The sequence below is a fragment of the Rhodamnia argentea genome, chromosome 8 (assembly GCF_020921035.1).
Source record: "Rhodamnia argentea isolate NSW1041297 chromosome 8, ASM2092103v1, whole genome shotgun sequence".
Lineage (NCBI taxonomy): Eukaryota > Viridiplantae > Streptophyta > Magnoliopsida > Myrtales > Myrtaceae > Rhodamnia > Rhodamnia argentea.
Genome location: NC_063157.1, coordinates 20,047,796 through 20,054,065, shown reverse-complemented (window position 1 = coordinate 20,054,065; position 6,270 = coordinate 20,047,796). Strand labels below are relative to the sequence as shown.

The window sequence follows — 6,270 nt, the reverse complement described above, 5'->3', positions numbered from 1 at the left end:
AAATCATTCCGAGATTATTGCATTATTTGAAATTGCCAAAGAATGTGTTTGGTTAAGAACTTTGATACACCACATTCAAGATTCATGTGGCTTATCCTCAGCTCATGATGCCCCCACTATACTTTTTGAGGATAATGCGGCTTGTATTGCACAAGTACGTGATGGATTTGTCAAAAGTGATAGAACTAAACATATTTCACCTAAGTTATTTTATCCACATGAGCTTCAAGAAAAAGGTGAAATAGATATTCATCAAATTCGCTCTAGTGACAATCTTGCAGATTTGTTCACTAAATCCCTACCTACTTCCACATTTGAAAAACTTGTATATGGAATAGGGATGCGTCGACTTAGGCGACTACTTCAATCAGGGGGAGCGAATTAACCATCCTCGAAGGATGGAACCCGGAAGGTTTATGGTTGTACTCTTTTTCCCTTTGTAAGTTTTTTTCCCATAGGGTTTTTACTTGCCAAAGGTTTTTAATGAGGCAGCCTACGTGCAATGACTGTTACAATGAGGGGGAGTATTATACACACTGTACTCTTTTTCCCTTCGCCGAGTTTTTTGTCCCACTGGGTTTTTCTTGGCAAGGTTTTTAATGAGGCGTTTAAAACAATGTATAATAAAAATGGTGAACATCCAAGGGGGAGTGTTATAAATATATTAATTATAGGTGGATGCTTCACCTTTCACCATTTCATCTTCCAATGTATGTTACAAATACATTGATATGGATTGATGTACATTGATATGGATTGATGTTGCACCTTTCACATTCCATGAGCGGTTTTTCTCTCCCAATGTAATGTACCCTCTAGCCTATAAATAGAGGCTTTTGTAAACTTGTTGAGGCAATGAAAAAGAGTTAACATTTGCTCCCTACTTCTCTCTTATCTCTTCTCTCATATTTCAAGTTGGTGTTATGTTTATGAGTTGATTCCAAAGATCGCCGTTTACTTTTACAACACAATCAACCAAGATCATGAACATCCATCTTATTTTTTCGAAAACTGCATTCGCCTAATCCAAAATCGGCTTGTTGAAAATAAAAGATCGAGTCTAAGTGGTCATAGATCGGATCGCCTAAATTCCTATTTTTCGCTAAACCGGAGGATCGTGCCCCGAGTAGTCACGGATAGTAATTGTCCAATTTAGGAAACCCGTTGGGTTTTTTTTTTTTAATTCAAAAAGTATGCAAAAGATATATTGAAAATTCAAATTAAGAAACAACACATCAAGCAAATCTTGGATAAGAGAAATTTTACTTTGCCGAAGATCACGCTTGATTAGCTTGTTTCCCAAGTTTGAACTTTCGACCCAGATCAGTTCGGGGAGGACACGTATGCACGGTTCTACGAACTTGACTCGTATTGGTCCTCGATCAGCGGGGACTACAAGGGCACGAGCACGCTTGGACCGTCTCTTTGTCTCGGTGGGAAATCAACAAAGGCTTGGAGAACAACCCGTTGGTCTTTTGCCTGGATGGGCTGTATGGGGACTGGGCACGTTAGGCGAGATAAAGACGCACCAAAGGAAGACCTGCGAAGTCAATTATGGTAGCTAAACTGAAGGATGATTGGTCAGTGTTGTGTTGAATCCCACGAGATTACTGTGCTTCGTGTGAACTTCAAAGGATTGCTCGCAGGATTATGCCGAACAATCCTTGTAAAGGATTCGCTCCCAAGATACGCCAAGAACAGAGAAAGTAAATGTCATAACCCAAAGGCATCAAACTCATAACCAATAAAAGATTAACATACTAAAAATTTTCCGCAATCGAAGTAAGGTTTAAGAAAAAATAAGGGGAGATAGAAGCTAAGTTAACTAGGGAGACTTCGGGAACCAGCTTCGGGGTCGTCGGCATGGATCAACACCATCACTGTGCAGCAGCTTCGTGGTTACCCAAGGCGCGGTGTCATTGAAGCAAACAGCATCAGGGGATGAACTTGTAGTGGTGCTGTGGATCCACCTGAGTAAAAACCGCAACAAGAGTTCAATGAGTGCAAGCCATTGTGAGAGAAAACTTCATGTTTAACGCTCGTATTCTCTGCTTCGCTTGTGTCTCTTTGTCTTGGGTCTCTCTTGCACACGGAGCCAGACAAAGAGAATGGAGACCTCTAAGCTGTGACCATCCATTGTCGCTTCTTCTCCCTCTTTTACGAAGCTCCTATTTGACAAATTGTGTGACCTCCTCTAAACCCTAAAGCTAAGCTTGTTTACACAGGCAAAGACGTTGCAAGCTTGGGCTTATAGCTTTTAATGTTCGCAAAATAGGCCCCGAGACCAAAATATAATGCCGATTAAGTCCCGAAGGTCCAATTGCACTCATTTGAATGAAATTTTCGGTAAATAGGACTTTGAGTTTAGGGGGTGCCGAAGTTTCACTATTAAAAGGGCTTAGTACCTATTTTTGGGCTCGCCTTAGGCTTTTTTCCGATTAATAGACAATAACTAAAAGCCTTTTCTTAATTAATTTAACAATGAATGTGCTGAATTAAACTCCAGATCAGCCTTATAAATTTCGGCACTTTCCTCCCAATTATTACCGAAAATCTTATATGGGCTCAAGTCCAGCGCTTGCTGATTTTCCTTTCAATTTTCCCGCCGTCGGTCCAAAATGCAATGCATGACTAACAAAAATTAAATTTGAATGATGAACTATTGTTTTTTTTAAGAACTAGAATTAGTTCTAATTTTCTATGCAAGAATGACTAAAAGGGTTAGCAGGTATCAACATTCTCCCAATTGCAGATATATCATCTGCTTGAGAGGATTCCTACCTACGGCAGTGTTAGCTCTATCTAACAAATGCGTGTTCCCCAACGAAGGACGAAATGGCTTAAACAGAAAAGAATGGTAGTTAACCTTCAACCTAATCTGCCGCCTATTTTAGAAGGCTTCCCGAGACATTTGATCAAACGAGTTCTGGTCTCTCCAACTGCAGCGTGCACTATCAAACTTTCCCCATCACGAAGGGTCATGGGCTCCGCGGAGCCAGAGCAACAGCTTTTGCTGCCCAGACTAGACCCCCGCGGTCGAGTCTCCGACTGGCCGTCTGCCACCATCGAGGAGCTCCTTGAGCATTCGGTCCCACTCCGATGGTGGCCGCGTCTAGTGGCCTGGGAGTCGAGGCTGCTCTGGCTCTTATCTGGCTCATCCATTGTCGTGTCCATCTTTAACTACATGCTCTGTTTCGTGTCGCTCATGTTTACCGGGCATTTGGGCACGGTGGAACTTGCAGGAGCCTCCATGGCTACCGTGTGCATCCAAGGTCTTGCTTATGGAATTATGGTATTTGCCCACCACTCTTAAAGCTCATTGAATTTATGGCTTCCAGTTCAATGATCACAGTTTAATGCTCATTATTTGGTTACGCTAATAGTTGCATTCACTTATCTCAACTTTCTTAGATCACAATCATCTTGTCCCGTCTTATTGCTGGAAATTTTACTCATGTATTAAGCCATAATGCCGGTGCTATATTCCGTTGATTCACGAAGCATGTGAAACAAAACAAGTCATGAACTTTCCTTGTGCTCCGATATCACTCAGCTGGGCATGGCCAGCGCGGCAAACTGTATGTGGCCAGGCTTATGGGGCAAAGAGGTACTCAGAAATGGGCATCATTTGCCAAAGAGCTGTAGTTCTGCACTTGGGAGCAGCTGTCCTTCTCAGCTTCATATACTGGTTCTCCGGCGACATACTCCTTGCGATCGGACAATCTGAGACCATCACTGAGCCGGGCCAGTTATTCACGCGGGGATTGATCCCTCAGCTATACGCATTCGCCCTCGCCTGCCCGATGCAGAGGTTCCTTCAGGCACAGAACATAGTGAACCCTCTGGCTTACATGTCCGTGGGGGTCTTCCTCTTGCACACCCTCCTCACATGGCTTGTGGTCTATGTCTTGGACTATGGCCTTCTAGGGGCGGCCCTGACTTTAAGCCTCTCGTGGTGGATTCTTGTCCTCCTCAACGCGCTTTACATCGTCCTGAGCCCCTCTTGCAAGGAAACTTGGACCGGCCTGTCTATTAGAGCTTTAACGGGAGTTTGGCCTTACTTCAAGCTTACGGTTGCTTCTGCGGTGATGCTTTGGTACGTGTTAGTTGCAGAATTGCTTTACTACACTCGTTCCGTCTTTAACATTGCCATGGTAAGGCAAGGTTTAGTGGGCAGGTCTCAAGACGAAAATTTGCAGCCTACCCCCAAGGAACCATTTCCAAAGCTCAAACGTTGTTGCATACACTTCTAGTCCAGGGTCAGTTGTAGGTTCTATCAAGAAACCCATTGTTCTTCCAAAGGAAGTAGTTGTCAATGTTTTCTGCTCCTTGTACGACTTTTGGAAAGGAACTCACCCTAAAGAATGAAAAAGTAAGACCTTTAGATAGTTTAGGACTGATTAGAAACTCTAAGGTCATGCGTGCTAGAGAGCATGGTTTACCATCCCCCTGAACTCTGTGTTCAATTTGGAAAAAAGTTCTGTTTTTTATGGAAAAAGTACGATTTGAAAGGTTCGCTTACATTTGAAAGTGAGTTCTTTGAAAAACAGCCTAAAGGACAGCTTTTGGAAAGTGGAAGATTGAAAAATGATATTTTCTTGAAATAGAAACAAATGGAAGTCCTACCTCACAGCTGCTAAAGCAAAAACAGATTCAGTTGTACTCTATCGCCATTCTTGAAGGTTTAATTCAGGGATGTTATGCACAGCCAGGAACCAACTCTGTTATGTTATAGTCAGTTCCAATTTCAAACACTTCTTTCGAACATGAAACCAACCGATCATGTTGGAACTGACACTTCAATGTGCCCAAATGCCTAACTGTCACAAGTGACCTCAGTTCAATCTGAATGCAGCTTGGAAATATGGTATTTCAATGGACTGGTGCTCCTAGCTGGTTTCCTCTCCAATCCTACAATAGAATTGGACACGATGTCCATCTGGTATGTCAGCTAATCATCCTTCTTCTATCGAACATGCTAGCTTCATCCTCCTAACTCTATGTTGACACTCATTTTCAGCATGAATTACTGGAATTGGGATATGCAGTTTATGCTGGGGCTAAGTGCAGCAGCCAGGTCTGTCACTGCAAAAGTTGCAGATTGTCAAATGAGATTTTACATAGTTGAATAGTGCTCCTTTGTAATTTTGGTTATCAATCTCCAATCGGCTAGTATCATTGCCTACTTTTTTTTCTGGTCACACAAACTGCAACTAAAATGCTGATAACTACTGTTATATGCTTTTCATCCAGTCGGGGGTTTAATATGATCCCTAATGCACCTTTGTCGGCTTAAAGATGATTTGGTGATTGATTGCAGTGTCCGGGTTGGTAACGAGTTAGGGGCAGGTCATCCAAGAGTTGCGAAATTTTCAGTTGTGGTAGTGAATGCGACCAGTATTTTCATCAGTATAGTGTTCACTGCAATTGTTCTCATATTCCGGGTTGGTTTAAGCAAACTCTTCACAAGTGATGAAGAAGTCAGCGATGCTGTTTCTAATATTACTCCCCTGCTGGCCATCTCTGTCTTCCTGAATGGCATTCAACCCATACTGTCAGGTAACTGATGTTGCATCGGGCATGATATATAATTGTAATTGCTAGCGTGCCTTGTCAATTCATTTCCACTGGTTCCAATTCATGTAAATAATAAAAGAGTGCATTCTTTCCAATTCTTCGACTACTCAAGCATGTCATCTCAAAATTTTCTCTGTCCTAAGGTTTTTCTGCACTGTTTCATGTTTGTGCTGTGTAATGCGATCGTGGGCAACATCGTGAGGCCTGCCACTTGACGTGTTAACTACTCGAATCCACGCCAAATTACAATTCGTGCTTCATGACTCTGCAGGTGTGGCAATTGGAAGCGGGTGGCAAGCTGTGGTGGCATATGTAAATCTGACCGCTTACTACATTATCGGTCTCCCCATAGGATGTGTTCTCGGTTTCAAAACTAGTTTAGAAGTGGCGGTAAATCAACAATCTCTCTCTCTCTCTCTCTCTCTCTCTCTCTCTCTCTCTCTCTCAAAAGCTTTCTGATCTTCAGGGAATCTGGTGGGGAATGATCATTGGGGTCATTCTGCAAACAGCAACCTTGATCATATTGACTGCAAGAACAAATTGGAGCACGGAGGTAATAACAGCTTCGCATCATCTCACACTTCTGTCATTTCCCAAATATGGCAAATAATTACTGAATATGCTTTCTCAGGTTGACAAAGCCGTGGCTCGCGTGAACCAATCGGCAGAGTGAGACAGACAAGACCTTGTTGG

The 6,270-nt window shown here is 42.7% G+C and overlaps 1 pseudogene; it reads left to right on the top strand.

Annotated features, from left to right (window-relative positions):
- The first annotated feature begins 2,903 nt into the window (after nt 1-2,903).
- Nucleotides 2,904-6,270, top strand: LOC115730254 (annotated as a pseudogene).